This window comes from Microcaecilia unicolor, chromosome 3 (genome assembly GCF_901765095.1).
Source record: "Microcaecilia unicolor chromosome 3, aMicUni1.1, whole genome shotgun sequence".
In the NCBI taxonomy this organism is placed as follows: domain Eukaryota; kingdom Metazoa; phylum Chordata; class Amphibia; order Gymnophiona; family Siphonopidae; genus Microcaecilia; species Microcaecilia unicolor.
In genome coordinates, this window is record NC_044033.1 from 88,626,336 (window position 1) to 88,646,903 (window position 20,568).

Consider the following 20,568-nt stretch of genomic DNA (forward strand, 5'->3'; position numbering starts at 1 on the left):
GGTGGTAGGAAGAAGGGCGGGAAGGCTCTGGGGGGAGGGGGAGGGGTGAGGGAGGAGGAAGAGGGAAGGGAGGGAGGGAGGGGAAAGGGGAGTAAGAGGAAAGCTGAGGGGGCCGGGCAGGTGGTGAAGGCCCAAGTGCAGGCTTGGGGGGACAGAGTGGAGCTAGAGGAGGATCTGGAGGACTTGGAGGACTTGGGGGAGGTGGAGGACTCGGAGGAGGAGGTAGGGGGCGGGGGTGAAGAGGGGAGAGGGAGGGATCAGGGTGTGGGTCCGGATAGAGCAAAGAAGAAAGGAAGGAAGAAAGGGGGAGGGGGGGGTAAGGTGCAGACAGGACGGCTACGGGGGGGGGGGGGGGATCTGGCAGGGGATGATGTAGACCGCATAGCAGAGGACCTGCTTCAGGGTAAGAAGGGGGTATCCCAGGAGATAAGGAAAGAAGTTGGGAGTGAGCAGACCCGTGACTCGCAATGAGGATGGCAGGCTTAGTGTTGACATTTGCCACGCTGAATGTGGCCAGCATCGCCTCTCCGAAGAAGCAGGGTTTAGCGTATGACTGGTTCGCGAGGGTCCAAGCAGATTGCTTCCTGCTCCAGGAGACTCGGCTGCGGTCCATTGAGGTGATCAGGCGGGCAAGACGGGCCTGGAAGTGGGGTCCCTCGGTGTGGGGGTTGGCGGGGGAGAGGTATGGTGGGGTGGGGATCTTATTTAAGTCCCACCGGGTGAATATTCAGCGAGTGGTGGAGCTGGGGGTGGGGAGATGTCTTGTTGTGGATGCGATTTGGGAGGATAGAGCACTGAGGGTGGTGAATGTGTACGGGCCCCAAAGCAAGAAGGAAAGGGTGCTCCTCTTTGGAAAGATCAAGCCCTACCTATACACTTCGCGCCAAGTAGTCTGGGGGGGAGATTTTAACACCATATTGCGGAAAAAGGATAGTGGGGGACGATCGGTACAGGTGGGCTATGACGGGGTGAGGCTGGCAGGGATCATGCGGGAGGCGGAGCTGGTAGACGCGCATGTGGCCTTCTGTGAGGAACAGGAGGGGTTCACGTTCTTTCGAGGGCAGTGTAAAAGTAGAATCGATAGATTCCTGGTAAAGAAGGGGGTTTGTCTGGGGGGTCCACGAACCGTGGACGTGGACTTTTCAGACCACCACATGGTCCTCCTTCAGGTGGGGGGGGCGGCAGCGCAGAGGCCAGGGAGGGGGTTATGGCGACTAAATTTAAAGTGGTTAGGTAGCGAGCAGGTGCGGGAGGAGTACCGCCGGTTTTTGGAAGATCAGGTGTCAGTGCAGGGGGCATTTCAGTCATTGGGGGAGTGGTGGGATACAGTGAAAAGACGAACGCGGGGATTCTTTCTCAGACAGGCGAGAAGGGAGGGGAGGGAAAGGACAAAGTTGGGCATGGCAATAAAGAAAAAGAGGGACACATTGATTTCACAAGGGGGGAGGGAGGAAGAAATACATGATCTCCAAGCACTCCTGGAGCAGGTACAGTACAACCGCTACACCTCCTTGGTGTATGAGCGGGACTTCGGGAAAATGTGTAGCCCGGACCCCTTCGCATGCTGCCGGGAGCGGAGGGCGCGCAGGGTGATGGAGGGGGTGCGGGATGCACAGGGGGTCCTGCAGGACACCAAGGAGGGGATTCTGGGGGCAGTGAGGGACCACTTTGCGGCGTTCCTTTCAGCCCAGCAGATTGATATGGAGCAGATGGAGTGTTATGTGGAAGGAACCCCGGGGATAGGTCACGGGGGACCCCAGCTTCAGGCCCTCTTGAACCCGTGGACAGAACAGGAGGTGGAGGAAGCCATCGGGGCGCTCCACAGGAAGACCTCGCCGGGGCCGGATGGGCTAACAACTGAGTTCTACCAGGCCTTTAAGGAGCAGCTGGTGCCGATCCTGGTGAGGGTATGGGGGGCAGCCCAGTTGGAGGGTTCCTTGCCTAGTTCCTTGACAGAGGCGGCTCTTATCCTACTAAGTAAGGGGAAGGACCCGGCGATGCTGGCCAACTGGCGGCCTATAGCACTGCTTAATACGGATCGAAAAATCTTTGCGCGAATGCTATTCCAGAGAATGAGGCAGGTGTCTGGGGATTTGCTAGCAGCCTCGCAAGCATGTGGGGTTAAAGGGAGAGGGGTCTTGGAAGCTGCAGCGTGGGTGCGGGAGGGGTAGAACGCAGTAGAGTGGGAGGGCATGGTAGGCTGTTGGTAACACTCGACCAGGAAAAAGCGTTTGATAGAGTGCAGTGGGGTGTCCTATGGAGCATTCTGGAGCGCTATGGGTTTCCGAAGGGTTGGATAGAGCAATTACAGCTACTCTATCGGCATGCGGGGTGTTTTCCCCTGGTTAACGGGTGGAGAGGGCAGGGGTTTGAGGTAGGGGCAGGGGTCCGACAGGGGTGCCCACTCAGCCCGCTGTTGTATGCATACGCCATCGACCCTTTTATAAGACGGCTGGAGAAGGGGGGGGCGGAGGGGCTGGAAGGGGTGGAGGTGGGGGACAATAACCAGTTAAGGGTCGTGGCGTATGCAGATGACGTTACAGTGTGGGTAGCGGACCAGAGGGAGGGAGGTAGATTGCAGAACCTGATCCAGGAATACTCGCAGGCAACAGCGTCGCAGGTCAATTTTCAAAAGTCCAATAGCCTGTGGGTTGGGGATCAGGGGCTGCAATTTGAGTTGGGAGGTAGGTTTCCTACAGCTGTGGAACGTATACGGGTCTTGGGAATATACTTCGAGAAGGGGGATTATAGGCTCTACAACTGGGATAGGTGTCTCCAAGAAGTGAAGGGGAGGGTGGATAGATGGAAGGGGTGGAAAATGACCATGGGGGAGCGGGTACAGCTCATCAAGGCACACTTAGTTCCTTTGTTTCTGTTCGTCAGTTACATCTGCCTGCTGCCGGAGAGCCGGTACACGGCCTTGTATGGGGTGTTCTTCCGGCTGCTCTGGGGCAACAGGACGAATCCGGTAAAACGGAATGTTACCTATCTGCCTAGGAGGGAGGGGGGGGTGGGCATGATAAACCCAGTCCTGTTTTTCAGCGCTTTGTTCCTGCAGTTCAATCTGGGGAGGGCGGTAGGGCGGGGGCCACCGGGGTGGGCTAGGAGTGTCCTGCAGTGGTGGCCGAGATATTGGGACCTATGGCGGGAGGGGGGGAGGGTAGTGGCACTGCGAAGGGGGGCTCCGGGGGGGGTGAGTTATTGCAAGACCCTAGTGAAATTGGTGAGGGTGTGGGGGCTGACGGTGGGGGAGGTGAAGGCAGGACAACGGGGGGTCTGGACGGACAGAGTACGGGCGCAGGTGTTCTCAGCTCCTCTGGCGCTGAGGGACGCGCCGGCCCCACGGATGCAGCAGGGGTTACGGTTGATTGCTTCGAACCGCATCCCGGTGAAGTATAAAGACCTGGCGTGGCTGTCCTTTCACGGTAGACTGTACGTCCGAGGAAATTTGAAATATCGCAATGTGCGGGATAGAGGGTGCCCACGGGAGGAATGTGCTGGAACTGAAGAGACGATGGAGCATTTCCTGGTGAGGTGCCCATTTACAGTCCAGGTCTCTGACCGGGTTTCCTCGTTGCTGCAGATCCCCAGTTTCCGCAACTACAGCTATGCGGACTGGGTGTATGGCCCAGAGGGTGGAGAGGGACGCGGGGATCCGGTAACACGCTTTCTGATTTCGGTGATATTGCGGTACTGCCTCTGGATGGCGCGCTGCAGGGTGTCCCTGTACCAGGAGGTCCGGCCGGCGGAGGTAGTCAGCTGGGATGTGGTAAGGGCGGTGCAGGAAGCGGCGAAGTGGGAAAGGGTGGAAAAAGGGGTGGGGGTGGCTTCGAGGTGGTGGAGACACGTGAGGCTTAAGCCGCCATGAGGGGACATGCTTCCCAGGGGATTGTGTGCCAGTTGTCTGAAGGGGTTGTGGGGGGTCGGGGGGGGGGTTGATCCATTGTATTATTGAGGAGGGGGGTGTACATAGATAGGCAGACCATGTCTAGCTAGGAGCCTGGGGTTTGATTTGCATGTCCGGTTTTTTTCTTTGGTCTTTCTAATAAACAGTTTCCACTGTACTATTGAGGAGGGGGAGGGGGTGTACATAGATAGGAGGACCGTGTATAGCTAGGGGCTTGTTTTTGATTTGTATGTTATTTGTTTTTAGTTTTTTCCAATAAAAAGAGTTTTCCAGTCTGCCCAACAAGATAAACTCATATGTGCTACTTTTTGTGTATACCTTACCTTGATTTGTACCTGTCCTTTTCAGGGCACAGACCGTATAAGTCTGCCCAGCACTATCCCCGCCTCCCAACCACCAGCCCCGCCTCCCACCACTGGTTCTGGCACAGACCGTATAAGTCTGCCCAGCACTATCCCCGCCTCCCAACCACCAGCCCCGCCTCCCACCACTGGTTCTGGCACAGACCGTATAAGTCTGCCCAGCACTATCCCCGCCTCCCAACCACCAGTCCCGCCTCCCACCACCGGCTCTGGCACAGACCGTATAAGTCTCCCGCCACTGGCTCTGCCACCCAATCTCGGCTAAGCTCCTTAGGATCCATTCCTTCTGAACAGGATTCCTTTATGTTTATCCCACGCATGTTTGAATTCCGTTACCGTTTTCATTTCCACCACCTCCCGCGGGAGGGCATTCCAAGCATCCACTACTCTCTCTGTGAAAAAATACTTCCTGACATTTTTCTTGAGTCTGCCCCCCTTCAATCTCATTTCATGTCCTCTCGTTCTACCGCCTTCGCATCTCCGGAAAAGGTTCATTTGCGGATTAATACCTTTCAAATATTTGAACGTCTGTATCATATCACCCCTGTTTCTCCTTTCCTCCAGAGTATACATGTTCAGGTCAGCAAGTCTCTCCTCATACGTCTTGTAACGCAAATCCCATACCATTCTCGTAGCTTTTCTTTGCACCGCTTCAATTCTTTTTACATTCTTAGCAAGATACGGCCTCCAAAACTGAACACAATACTCTAGGTGGGGCCTCACCAACGATTTATACAGGGGCATCAACACCCCCTTTCTTCTGCTGGTCACACCTCTCTCTATACAGCCTAGCAACCTTCTAGCTACGGCCACCGCCTTGTCACACTGTTTCGTCGCCTTCAAATCCTCAGATACTATCACCCCAAGATCCCTCTCCCCGTCCGTACTTATCAGACTCTCCCCGCCTAACACATACGTCTCCCGTGGATTTCTATTTCCTAAGTGCATCACTTTGCATTTCTTCATATTGAATTTTAATTGCCAAACCTTAGACCATTCTTCTAGCTTCCGTAGGTCCTTTTTCATGTTTTCCACTCCCTCCGGGGTGTTCACTCTGTATTCATATGGCATATACTAATACCTTTAGTGAAGGGAGCGCATCTATCAATCACTTCAAAAATCCTCAGTTTCACATTAATCTCTTGCTTAATTGAGGTATAATAGTCTAGTCAGGCTGATTTTATCTATGGGATCATCAGATCAGCGTGTGTGCTTCCGTTTTGGCTATACTGAGCCATGCAGATTTCAAGGGGCATCACCGCAATCCTCATAGATCCTCCTACCTTTTCTATTTTTCTCTCTTTAAACCTCTGACATTATGGCTTCAGAATTAAGCAACTTCATTTCAACTTGTATGAAAGATAAGAAAGCACATAAGCATCCTAATTTAACCATATAGAACAATTCGAATTATAATTTCAAAACTATCTTGACACCTGTATGGGAAAGGAGTAACACAGGCAGAAATGTAAACATGAATACATGATTTAAAAATAATAATTGAGCTTGATAGCTGTTAAAAGTCTTTGTACTTATTAGAGTGCTCAATAGGTCTGTTGAAGTTAAGAATCCCCTTCGCACTCAAACAACTTCTATCTGAGGCTGCAAATAGGTGGGAAAATGTGGGGTACAAATGCAACAAATAAAATAAATAAATTTACAGCTTTGAATTGTCCTAGCTCATAGGCACTTATTAAAGTACATAAGTATTGCCGCACTGGGACAGACCAAAGGTCCATCAAGCCCAGCATTCTGTTTCCAACAGTGACCAATCCAGGTCACAAACACCTGGCAAGATCCCAAAAAAGTTCAATACATTTTATGCTGCTTATCTCAGAAATAAGCAATGGATTTTCACCAAGTCAATTTAATAATGGTCTATGGACTTATCCTTTAGGAAGCCGTCCAGACCTTTTTTAAACCCCGCTAAGCTAACCACCTTTACCACATTCTCTGGCAACGAATTCCAGAGTTTAATTACATGTTGAGTGAAGAAAACTTTTCTCTGATTCATATTAAATTTGCGTATTAAATTAAAATAAACAGTTCCACCAATTGGGAACTAGGCCTTGTTCAGAATGCTGTCTTTGAGTACACATAGCAGAGCGGATCAATCAGTGTACAGAATCAAGTCAGCATCATTCTGGGATTTGGTTTCATACAATCATGATCTTCCCCCTTCCATACTAGGAAGCAAGGATTTATGTGACCCAATCCAAGCCTTTTCTAAGCAAAACTGCTACCCTTCTCTGATGCTTATGATAGGCTGCCGCAGCTACTTCTCCTACCCAATCTCTCCGTAATATTTAATGTTCTGACTCAGAGAGATGGGTCTCCTGGAGTAGCAATAAAACTCAAAACTCTTTCAATTAGATAAGCACTAAGTACTTTAAATATCTCAAAATGTCTGCTGAAGTACAAAAATATATATTCAAGGGGAGAAATACTCAGAACCCTTTTCCTCCACTTCCATTACAAAGAAATAATGGTAGGAATAAATAAGGACAAGATTACTTCACTGGCTTAAAAAACCTCTTGAGCATCAATTTGTTAAAGCTCCTAGTGAACTAGCTTTAGAGGATCAATGATTGAAATGTGACAAAAAGTAGATTTTACAAACTTAAGCTGCATCAAACACACACCGACAGTGGCCAAAGTTTCGCCAGTAGAGCTGCGTCAAGGTGCTAATAGTGTCTTCTAAAATTATAAACATTTAACAATAAATCAGGGGCCCTTTTACTAAGCTGCGTAAGCATCTACGCACGCCCAACATGCACCAAAATGGAGTTACCGCCCAACTGCCGCGTGGCTCTTGCAGTAATTTCATTTTTGGGATGTGTCCGATACGCGCGTCTGAAAAATATTTTTTATTTTTGGGCACACGTAACGGACACACGCCAAGTGGCATTTGGTGTGTGTAGGTCATTACCGCATGTCTTTACCGCTAGGTCAATGGCTGGCGTTAAGCTATCAGACCCAAAATGGACATGTGGCAATTTTCATTTTGCCGTATGTCCATTTTCAGCAAACAAAAAAAATGGCCTTTTTAACAGGCACGCTAAAAAATGGATCAGCGCGTGCCCAAAACCCACGCCTACACTACCGCAAGCCATTTTTCAGCATGCCTTAGTAAAAGTACCCCTCAGTGTCTAAATTCAACGTGTAAGTGATATAAATTTCTCAAACAAAGCTCATACCAACAACAGATTAAAAACAAATACTTGCCAGCTTAAAACAGCGTTTCTCTTCTGAAATTTTTTTTTGTTACATTTGTACCCCGCGCTTTCCCACTCATGGCAGGCTCAATGCGGCTTACATGGAGCAATGGAGGGTTAAGTGACTTGCCCAGAGTCACAAGGAGCTGCCTGTGCCTGAAGTGGGAATCGAACTCAGTTCGAAATCATCACCAGATCCCAAAAAAACATGGCGCTGAGACGCCTTCAGATCTGTACCTGAACTGACTTCATAAACAGAGACGAATATCGGAACCAACTTTATTGAAGTCACATATGTAATACAGCATGTTTCCAGTCAGTCTTGGTATTTAAACCTTCAGGTTCTTCAGAATGTAATGTGTGTATCCAAAAAGTTCTCGCTGTTGCAGTCATTGCTTGCAATTATAGTAACCCTCATGAATTTGTTCAATTGCGCACGCTGTCATCAAGAAAAAGTCGTGTGCTTTATTCAAACAATGTTCCACAATAGGGGCTTCTGTTGTCATCTTTTTAAGACAGCTCTTATGCTTTCCCAAACATATTTTAAGGGGAATCTTAGGACATGAACAGGTATACAACATAATCATAGACGCAGGCGGTATTGCTTTCAATAAAATAACATTTTCCTGAAATCGGATGTATGAAATCACCATTCAGTTCCAAATGGATATCACAGATCTTACAGGCTTGACAATGACTCCCCTGTACTGTTCTTAAATTTATATTCATCTTCTCTGCATCAGGATTCAGCAGTTCTTTTAAATTGTGATTGTGTGTGAAAGCTTCAAATGCAGGAGTATTAGAGATCAAACCCCAATATATTTTTTTACATTTGTGTCACTTTTTTCTGGAGTAGCGCCACATCCAGTTTTTCTTTTTCCAGATAGTTAAGAGTGTGCTTATGCTTAATTGGGGAATGGAGGCCATCAACATTCAATGTAACAATACGAAGTACCATTATCTACTAATGTGGTGTGAAAATGAGGTAGTGGCTCGATGGTAAAAATAAGAAATCCTTAACTCACTCTCAGGGCCCCAACCACATCCCGACAGCACCTTTCCAAGTTGAGATCCCATACAGCAGCATAACATATCGCATCTTCCAAAGAAGTCACTTCAATTTTCATGCAAACATGTATGAATCAGTTCACCCACCAAGTCCGCATTTGTTGTAATCCATTCACTCTCCCACTCACTCCACACCAAGATATCTCTCGCATATCCCATATATCCTCCTCTCCAGCCTCAGCCACCCACCCACCTCCCATCTGCATCTGCAACATAATCACACCCACAATATCAAACAATCCATTTCCTCGTAATTTTTGAAGGTTCCATTCCACCCTCGTACCCTTTAATGTTCTCCTTGGTGAACTCTACTCCCTCCCCCCCAGGAGGTATGAAAAATTAATGGCACATTAAAGAATTATCTATGTCACAAACCAACTGTGAGGAGGTACACAGAACACTGCCCCTGATCCTTAAGAAGAACCCATCAGGTACTGCAAGCTGTGACTAAGTGCAGTCATGTATTTAACTGCAAATTTGTGCCAATTAACTCCCATTATCAGCAATTATTGGTTGTTAGTAACAACCATGGTGCAACCACACCTCGAATATTGTGTTCAATTCTGGTCGCCGTATCTCAAAAAAGATATAATGGAATTAGAAAAGGTGCAGAGAAGGGCAATGAAAATGATAAAGGGGATGGGACGACTTCCCTATGAGGAAAGGCTAAAGCGGCTAGGGCTCTTCAGCTTGGAGAAAAGGTGGCTGAGGGGAGATATGATAGAGGTCTATAAAATAATGAGTGGAGTTTAATGGGTAGATGTGAAGCGTCTGTTCATGCTTTCCAAAAATACTAGGACTAGGGGGCATGCGATGAAGCTACAATGTAGTAAATTTAAAACGAATCGGAGAAAGGTTTTCTTCACTCAACGTGTAATTAAACTCTGGAATTCGTTGCCAGAGAATATGGTAAAGGCGGTTAGCTTAGAGGAGTTTAAAAAAGGTTTGGATGGCTTCCTAAAGAAAAAGTCCATAGACCATTATTAAATGGACTTGGGGGGAAATCCACGATTTCTGGGATAAGCAGTATAGAATGTTTTGTACTTTTTTGGATGTTGCCAGGTATTTGTGACCTGGATTGGCCCCTGTTGGAAACAAGATGCTGGGCTTGATGGACTTTTGGTCTTTCCTAGTATGGCAATACTTATGTACTTATTAACTTATGAGAATCAACTAATCTCCAAATCTATGTCCGGTTGCAGATTGACTTCATCAATGAACAAAAACAAAAAGAACTGCTGTCACATAATGACTTAAATGTAAAAATAGCGGAAAAAGCCTCAAAAAGCTTCCAGGTCTTGAATTGATCTGTCGAAGCTATATCGGGTCAAAAGACCCTACTTTCATCATAGGCACAAAAAACCACTATTGCTTGAAATATTTTAAATTTCATTAAATTTACTTTAAATTCAAAGTTTAACTTATTAATTGTGCTTTACTCATGGTACTATCCATGTTAAGGTGAACACCACACTTATCTTAATAGCGGGTGCTTCGTGGACAGCGTAAATCTCTGGGTTCGCTGAAAACTTCTCTCTTAGGTGCTGGTGCAGGGCCGACGTTGGCCAGCGTTTCGCAAAGCTGCTTCAGGGCCTCTATCGCACAATTCAGAAGAACGGTCAGCACAATATATTACGCTTTCCTGTTGACTTAACTTATGCACATAACTGGCACTATTCTATAACCTGCATGCACAATTCAGAACGGGTAGACGTGAATCATTTGTTTACTGTTTCCAAAAATACTAGGACTAGGGGACATGCGATGAAGCTACAAAATAGTAAATTTAATACGAATCAGAGAAAATGTTTCTTCACTCAATGTGTAATTAAACTCTGGAATTCATTGCCAGAGAATGTGGTAAAGGCGGTTAGGTTAGTGGGGTTTAAAAAGGGTCTAGACAGCTTCCTAAAGGAAAAGTCCATAGACTATTATTAAATTGACTTGGGGAAAATCCCATGCTTATTTCTGGGATAAGCAGCATAAAATGTATTGAGTTTTCTGAGATCTTGCCAGGTATTTGTGACCTGGATCAGCCACTGTTGGAAGCAGGATGCTGGGTTTGATGGACCTTTGGTCTATCCCAGTGTGGCAATACTTATGTACTTATGTAACATAAGAATACCATTCTGGGTCAGACCAATGGTCCATCTAGCCCAGTATCCTGCTTCCAGCAGTGGCCAATTCAGGTCACAAGTACCTGACAGAATCCCAAATAGTAGCAAGATTCCTACTACTGATCCCAGGGACAAGCAATGGCTTCCCCCATGTCTGTCTCAATAATAGTCTATAGACATTTCCTCCAGTGCAAAAATGTGTACAGAAGATTATAGAATGAGGGGGATTATGTCTTAGGACAATATACTAAAGGTAGGACAACTTTGCAAAGGGTGCTTATCCACCTAAAATAACAAATTTAGATAGCTTGTATTATCTGCAGTTATAATATTAAGTGCCATTTATGGTTTTTCTTCTTTGCAAAGAGCAGAATTGCACATGTAGTTTTCTGCATGCAATATTTTCTTTCGAGACAGTGAATACTTAATGAACTGCAAAATCAAGTAAAGCAGTCCATCATGTATTCATGTTTAATACAACTACAGACATTTTCTTCACAAAAAAAATAACTACACCTCTAAGCGGAATTTTCCAGGGCAAACTTTTGCATGCTATTTTTCTCTCTTACCTCAAAAATCACATGCAGTCATGCAAAAAAAATTGCAAAGATTTTCTCCTCTTAATATACTGGTCCCCACTGATTTCTTTTTAAGTTGCACCCTTTATAAGACACTGGTTGTGATAGATATAATAAAGCGTTCCTTCAATGTTGTATTTATAAGAAAGATCCTTAATACATATGGTCCCATAAGCCTGACTGATAAGTAATCAGTATTTCCTTTGCACTATGTTATATTCTGTATTTTAGCAATCCTCACTCAGATGCTGATTTGACTTTCCCCTTAAGACTGTAAAAAGAATTCTATTGAGACAGTATGAGATAAAATCTTCACTCATTCAGAATACCTCTGTGACTGAGCAGTCTTTCACAATCAGTAGCGGTTTTGTAAGAATGCTTTCCATTTTCATAATCTCTAAATATAATCTTAGTTGAATAACCACTTTTCTTTTTAAAAGCATATATAGCCTCTTAAACCCCTCCCCCGCCCCCCAATGTATTCAGATTTTAATCTTACTCATTTAACTGCCCTAGTTAAAAATCGTACATGTGAAATAGCAGAACCACCCTCCTTAGGACACTTTGTCCTGAAGAATCTACACTGTAGAAATTCAAAGGACATTCTCTTGCTTTTCCACATATTTTATGTTTAAATTTCTTTATTAGTGTTTTCCCAAAAGAATAGCCAGTCTTAAACTCAAAACAAAAAATCCAAAATGCAGCATGACAACAGGCATTTCCCAAAACATAAAGCAAAATTCTCCCACCTGCTCTCCCATCCCATCCCATCCCAAAATGCAATCTGAAGTCTCATTTGTGGGAAAACTGAGACAAATTAAGTCTCTAAGGGGTAGTTTACTAAAGCTTAGCTCGAGTTATCTGCAGCAGGGCCCATTTTATTCCTATGGGCCCTGCTGCAGATAACTCAAGCTAATCTTTAGTAAAAGACCCCCTTAATCATTTAGTATAGTAGAACAAACCCTCGCTGTCAACCTATCTAGGAAAAGTGTCCAATGCTTCAAAAAGCTGTGTTTTGACTTTCTTTTCCATTTGTTCTTAAAAGAAAAAGGTATAATTATTAAGCCATAATCTATTATAATTTTGGTTTGTCGTAGAATTCCAGCATTTGTAATTTGCTTTGTAATAATTTGACATTATGTTTAGCTGGGTAAAATTATTGGAAGTGCAGTTTTTCTGGGGTTGGGGGAGCATATTTCTACCTCATTGATAATTTTTCCATACAAATACATTCCCCAAAGCAAAACATATCAAAGAGATTCCTAACCAGAAAAGCATCTACTGAAATAAACTCAGTGGCATTTTCTTCTACTTAAATGAATTCATCACACTTAATATGAAGACAGTTTCTCCAACTGTACAACATAATATCAAGCATACAACCCATGGGCCATTTCCTACCTGTTGGGCCCCTTCATTGAGCCCTCAGGAAATCTTGCAATAGTTATAGTTTGCTGCCATGGGATATGTGGGGCTGTGGAGTGAGTAGGTGGATAAGAAGGAATGTGTGGAGGAGAATGAGTGAGGGGATCAGAAGGACTTTGGACTGTGAGGAGATGGTCCCTCCCTCTTCCAATTCTGACTCCTATTCATTTCCTCCTCTCCCCTCATTCTCTTTCTCTCTGCTCCCTGATTCCCCCATCCTCTCCTCCCTCTGTACCTCTATTCCCCAATCATTGCCTATTCCTCTGACCCCTATCTGAGATTTTTTTTCTCCATTTCTCTCCTGTAAGATTCCTCCTCTCTCCCCTCCTTTAAGATTCCTTCTCCTTCCCCTGTTTTCTATCCCTTTCCTCCCTTCCTAGCAGTGATTGTGAAGATCCCCCTCCAAAAAACAAAAAGAGTAAATAACTATCTTTACAAAATAAAATAAAAATTTCTATCAACAAAGGGGGAATGGGGATGGTATGGTGAGAGAATGTTGAATTGTTTCTTGAAACCTTGGTCCTGTATTGGTTTATAAAACTGAATACAAATGATTGAAACACAAAATAAAAATGTATATAATGTAATATGCAAATAAATAGAAAATAATGCAATTAATGACCTCTCCCTCTCTGACTGACCCTCTTCACAATGTTTTTTCTCCAGTGTGGTTCAACACTGAAGTGAGTTGGGCACGCCTTCTAATATCCTGATTATGAGAACGGTTCTCTTTTTAAAAAAACATTGACACATCAGTAGTGTACATATATAAAATGAGGCTACACTCTGAATGCCTGCAGTAGCTTGAGGAAGGTGTCTCTTACACCTCATGTACAGTGGTTTCCATTTGGATTTCAGTAGATGATCAAAACAATAACACTGTCACTCATTCGCCCTGTTAAGGTTCTGCCATGTATTCTCTTGCTATGTTATTGCTTTGCTGAAAGGCAGCCATATTCCTGTCAGTGTAAGTGCTGGTCTGTATGAGGGATTAATCTGACACCAGACAGTGATCCATAATCCTTCAGTATATCATAATCTATTTACTTTGCATGCTAAGAGGATTTTGGTCTAAAAAAGTACACAAAAAGTGATGCTAGAAATGTACATTAGATCAGGAAGCTATGTTTCCTGAATCTCAGTTTTTAATGCAGCCCCTTTATAGCTTTCATGGAGTTTGATGGTGAAAAAGTGTCAAATAAGGATTTGGCTAGCGTTAGGCATATGTTTCTCTTTTATGCTCAGATCCTGGAGCTGTATACATCATTCTTCTTTTCAGTGCTGTTATATTCTGCAATTTTTTTGTGCTGGCTGTAAGTCTTGGAGGAAAAGATAAGACACACATGGCAGGCAATTTTACCAGGGCTATAGTTTAGCAGTGAGCTCAGGATGAGAACTTGTTTTGAATGATCTATGTTCTTATAGTTGTGTCCTTTCATGTACAAGTATTCAAGGGGCTGTTTTTCAGATAGTTACAGAGTGCCCCAAATGCTTTCAGCATGTGTACTGTAACTTGGACATGCCAAGAACAAAGGTCTAAATAACAAAATCAAACTTTTTGGACATAGACGTCCCTTCCCCTTCTGAAATTGGAATTGGATGTCCGTATTTTGGCCCTTCCCTAGTCCACCCGAAGCACACCCAGACCACGCTTTCTTGCCATAAGGATGTAGTGCAGTTTTAGAAAGCCATATCCTGGCTTTATAAAATCAGGATTTGGACGTCCATGCAATATGGATGTCTAATGCCAGTGTTCAGACATCCAAAGCACAGAGCTTCTAAAATAAGGGCCTTAGTCTTTCCAATATCTCCTTTTCCTCCCTGAGAGCCCCTTTTTTCCATTGGTCTAATGGTCCAACTGATTCTCTTAACAGCTTCTTGCTTTGAATGTACCTATGCATTTTTTATTATGTTTTAACTCAAAGGTAACTTTCTTTTCAAAATCTCTCTTTGCTTTTCTTATCTGTGCTTTGCACCTAACTTGCCACTCCATATGCAGTTTCCTATTATCTTTATTTAGATCCTTCTATTTTCTGAAGGATGTTTTTTTAGCTCTTCACGTTTTAACCATGACAGATGTCATTTGGTCTTCCTTCCACTTTTTTAATACATGGAATACAGTTAAATGGAGAAATTAGGACTTACCTGATAATTTTCTTTCACATTAGTTCTTCACACTATTCCAGGATGAGTGGGTAGTTGTGTCCATCGACCAGCAGGTGGAGATAGAAAATACAGAACTGAGCACCACTACATAGCTCCCTGCTAGCAGCTCAGCTCCTCAGTATCTTCTATCTCCAGCAGGTGGATGGACAGACTTCCTCTGTCTCTGGTTCTGAGGCCTTGCTCCTGGTCCAGTTGGTCAACTGGTTTCTAGTTGAGCAGAGTGAGCAGTTGAGCAGACATACCTGGTGGTGCTGGTTCCCCGTCTTGCAGTGAGCGGTGTTCCTCCTTGGGCCACTGCACGGTGTGCAGTCTGGTTCCCAACTGGAGGAGCTGATTTGGGGCTCACACATACAGGGCGCGCTCGGTCATAGCAGCGCGTTTCTTTCGGCTCTGGTCCCCGGTGCAGGGCCTTGGTGCTTCGCCATTTGGGTTTTTTTCGGCAGAAGCGAAGCCCCTGCGCAGGCAGCTGTGTAGGTGGGGGTCCCACTCATCCTGGAATAGTGGGAATGAACGTAATGAAAGTGTAGATTTTTGATACTGTTTCATAGTAGTTCTGTTATTCAATTTCAGTTTACTGCTTTCATAAGTATTATGTTAAACTGTACCTGCTGTACACTGCCTTGGGTGAATCTCTTCATAAAGGTGGTTAATAAATCCCAATAAATAAATATGGTCTGGGCTTCAAAGATGGTGTTTTTGAACAATACCCATACCCAATTTCACCTTTGCAACTAGTCTTTTTAGCATTTTTTTAACCATCTTCCTAATTTTATCATGGTCTTCTTTTTGAAAGTTAAATGCTAACATAGTAGATTTCTTATATGTACTCAATCCAGTTGATCATGCTATGGTCACTGTTGCCAAGTGGCCCTCAACACTGTTACCTCTTGCACCACATCCTGTGTCTGTTATGGGCTAGATTTAGAATTGCTCCCCCTCTTCGTGGTTCCTGAACCAGCTGCTCCATGAAGCAGTCATTTATTTCATCTAGGATTTTTACCTCCTCTAAACATAACTAGAAGTATGCACATTGTGAAACAATGCATGTATTTTTAACTGGTTGGGGGGTGGAAAGTTTCAGACACCTAACCAACTGAGATACATCTTTATTATCCAAATGTATGGCTTTGAAAACTGTTTTCCCCAAGAGACACTGTCCAGGAAGTTTTTCTCTTTCAAAATTTACTGAAAAGTATGCAGGCACAAAGGGAAATGGGACTTGATATACTGCCTTTCTGTGGTATTTTGCAACTACATTCAAAGTGGTTTACATATATTCAGGTACTTATTTTGTACCTGGGGCAATGGAGGGTTAAGTGGCTTGCCCATAGTCACAAGGAGCTGTAGTGGGAATTGAACCCAGTTCCTCAGGATCAAAGTCTACTGCACTAACCACTAGGCTACTCCTCCACTCCTTCACAAAGCTATTGATGTACAGTATCTTGCCATCAGGTGCCACTTTTAGCAGTTGCAAGTTACCCAGGAGCATAGGTATAGTTTGACTGATTCATTTGGGGGGACAAAGGGTGGGGCTTGGCACATTAGTGAAGATATTTTTTTTACTGAAATGAGCCAGCGCTATGAAATTTCTCTCATTATGCCCCCTCTCGTATTTACACAACATAGCAAGGGGAGAGTACACGTTCCCTCTCCCTCTCTCCCTAGGCCTGCCTGTTCTGGGGCAGAGGGAGCATGGAACGAACGAAGGACAGGCGCACGCGGCACCCCCCCCAGCGGCGTGCACCCGGGGGGGGGTTTCTTTCGTGGGAGGGTGTGCTTTCACCAGGGGGGGGGCGCTGCACCCGGGGGGGCGGGGCGCATCGGCGATCTGCCCCGGGTGTCAGCCCCCCTAGGAACGCCACTGATCAGGAAGAATGGTGAGGAGGTCAATTCATTCTAACTAGTCAGGCAGTTGTCCTAAGAAAGAAAGAGTACAATTTATATTCCCAAGCTATACAAAAAAAAAAAGCAACCTGCCACCACTGATTATTCTGAACAGAATTATTTGAGTTAAATTATGTTGCCTGGAATTTTAATATAAAAGAAATACTGACCCCTGACTCTGCATTGTCACAGTATTAAATGAAAGCATATGTTCTCCATCCACAGGAGCCTTCCTCGTGCAACGAGTACTGAGCTGAACTAGAGGATTTCCACGTAGAATTCACTGTACAAAATAAATTCTGGTTCTGGTTTCATCTCAGTATCAACAACATAATCCCTCTCCAGAAGCAGACATATAGGGCCCGATATTCAGCTCATGGCAGTTAGTGTTTTGCTGACCACTGCAAGCTTTATTCCCAGATATTCAATGCCAGACCATGTCCAGGCACCAGCACTGAATATCTAGACGTTCACAGCTGGATGAAACATAGCTGATTAGTGCCGGGGTTTTACTAAACCGCTAGCACTTTGAATGGACTGTGTTGGCAATGCCGCATGGAAGCTGCTAGCACAGCTTAGTAAACAGAACCCTAAGTGTGAAATTCAGCACTTAAGTGGCTACGATGAACCATATAAAAATAGGACTGTGTTTTATGCAGTTATCCTAGCTGGTTAAGGGGCCCTTTTACAAAGCCACGGGATAGCTAATGCACAGGTAGCGCACACCAAATCAACACTACCGCTGGGATAGCAAGTGCACCCTGCAGGAATTCCAAGTTTGGAGCATGCTGAATCCCACGGTAGAAAATATTTTTCTATTTTCTACTGCAGAGGCGTTCCCAGCAGTAGTTGACAGTGGAGCCATGTTGGTGCACTGTATGGTTACCACACTGGTAACGTATGAGCTCTTACCGCTAAATCAATGGCTGGTGGTAAGGGCTCAGGCCATAAATAGGTGTGTGCTAGTTTTAATTTTTATACATACTACCATAGGCTACTTTTTACTGTGGTGTTCTAAAAGGACCCCTTAGTGCTTTATCCCCCTTACAATGTAACATACAAAAATATTCAAGTTGTGATCATCATCTTAGAAACAGCAGTGGGGTTTTTGTTTGCATCATGACTGTACATACAAGATGTGAAGACCACTGGTGTTGAACATCTTTATTTTGGGTGACAACTATGCCCCAAAGCCTGCTTTCAAATAAGGCCAGACACTTTATGAAATAACACAAAACCCTTCAAAAAGACACTCAAAACCTATACAGAAAACTTAACACATGATGTATCTTTCACAAGTTTTAGGGTTGTTATCATGTGTTAAGAGCCCTAAAACTTGTGAAAGACAGTGCTATAAATATTACACTGGGCCCTAACTGTGATGCTTTTTCTATCTCCTGCTTCTCTAGGTCTGGTGGTGGGGTGGCTATCATCTTCTCCATCAACCTCCCAGTCTCTGAGGTCCCTTCCTCTTTTTCCTATTCTGAACTCCTGATTGTTAAAGTAGAGACTGTCCAGCCTTTGCATATCCTTTTATTCTACTGTCTCCCTTCTCTTTCTTTAAACATTTTTTAGACTTTTTGTCAGATCAGTCAATGGGTTTCTTTCCCCATTCATACTGCAGGCCACACTCTTGATCTTCTTCTTACCGTGGAAGACTCGCCTACATTCCAGAGATCTTTCATCAATTCCTCTTTCCCGGACTGACAACCATCTTCTTTTATTTGAACTTGCTCTGGCCTCCACTACGCAAGCACCCCCAGCTTCTTCTGGTTACTGGACCAGAACACTTTTGTGGATTGAGCCTGCTACCATCCCCCTGTCTTTGTTTGCTATTCCACCTAAATCTTCATGTAAACTTCTTAATGATCAAGTTGAAACTTGGCACTCTATCCTGGAGCAGGGCTTGGATACTGTTGCCCCTAAAATGTTTCTTCGTCCTAAAGCTTCTCGCGGCAATCTGTGGTTTACCCCAGACCTTCTTCTACTTAAGCGCGAGTATCACCAAGCTGAGAGGCTCTAGAAGAAGTCTAACTCCCAAGCAGATCTGCAGAAACATACAGCTCTTCATCGCGAGTACAACTACCATTTTAGAAACAGAAAAAGGCTTACATTGTGAATAGGTTCTTAAAATCCCCTAACTCCGCTAAGGATCTCTACTCGATCTACCAGCAATTGCTGAGTCGCCCCAGTTTCAGTTCATCAAATTCTATCCCCTCATCAGAGGCCCTCTCCTTGTTCTTCACTAACAAAATTGAATCCTTATTAAAACCTCTGCATTAGTCCACTATTCAGATTTCCACGTCTTCCGCTGTACAGTCTCATCTGAATATTCCCCCTGTAACCAGAGTTGGCTCTTCAACTTGGTCCTCTTTTCATACTCAATCCCTCCACTCTCTGAAAATTCTTATGTCCAGGACCCATTGCTCTTGTGACCTCATCTCTGTTGCCTGGCTTAAACTTCCTGAACTTGGTCTACTTCCAACTCTGTTATCTATAATTAATCATTGTCTTTCCTTTGGTCAATTTCCAGATCTATGGAAGATGGCCATAGTTCGCCCCATTTTGAAAAGCTAAATTTGGATCCATCAGTTCCTAATCATTACTGCTTACTCTCCAATCTCTCTTACTTGTCTAAGGTCCTCGAGAAAGTTGTTTTCCATCAGCTTTCTGACTTCTCTGAGAAGATACTTGCACTACACCCTTGCCAATCTGGCTTTAGCACAGAAACGGTCCTGGATGCACTTTGACCAATACAAAATCATACTTGCTATTTCTCTTGATCTCTCTGCTGCCTTTGACCTGATTAATCACTCATTACTTCTCACTTGTCTGTCCACTCTTAATTTCTGGCGATGTTCTATCCTAGTTCTCCTCCTATCCAATCATTCCTTTCAGATTATCACCCCCACTTCTGTTTCCCACCAATTAGTTCTCCCAAGCCCTAAGCTCACTCAACCCCTTCCTCCTTCCCCTGTGGTCTGGCATATTTCCTTACCCTTGTGTTGTGATATCGTGTTACACTATTCTCCTCTCTCTCTCTCTCCTTCCATTCCCCCTGTGAGGATCACTCTCCCTCTGCCCCCCCCCCCCCATGCTATAGACCTCCAAACTTCCATGCCGCTGGTAGCATCAGCGATGTAAGTCCCGCCTATGTGGGAACAGGAAGTGGCTGTATACAGAAGGCTTCCTGGGCAAGCTGAAAGCAGCACTGACAGCACTTACTGTACATTACTGACGCTATCGGCGGCCTAAAGTTTGGATGTCTGCAGGGCGGGGGGTGGGGAACAGAGGGAGAGAGGAGGGAGAACGATACTGGCAGTCCCCACAGGAGAGAAAGAGGTGCCGCATGAAATTGAGGTGGTAGGCCATTTGGGGTGGGTAATGCCCCCCAATCTACGCCCATGCCCAGGAGAGAGACTTTTTGCCCAGTCCTGTTTTTGAATTTATATTCCTAAAGCAGTGTGGTATTTATAATCCCTGATTCTACTAAGTCAGGGCTGCAGGTCTCTCAGATATATATATATATATATATATATATATATATATATATATATGTGTGTGTGTGTGTGTGTGTGTGTGTATATATATATATATATATATATATATATATAAGACAAAATTGCTGATCGTTTTGTCCTTCTGTCAATTTACCACACACAAACCTTGTTTCATCATGTCTGATGTCCTGTCATTTGTCACCAAATGTATTTATACGTGACTACAGAATCTGCAAAACCTAAAGGCTTTCATGGACAATAACAAAAATAAGGATTTCTCTGGCAAGTGTGCAGTCTCCGATAGTAGTTTTTGGTAGGTAAGAACCAGGTAGCCCATCTACTGTGT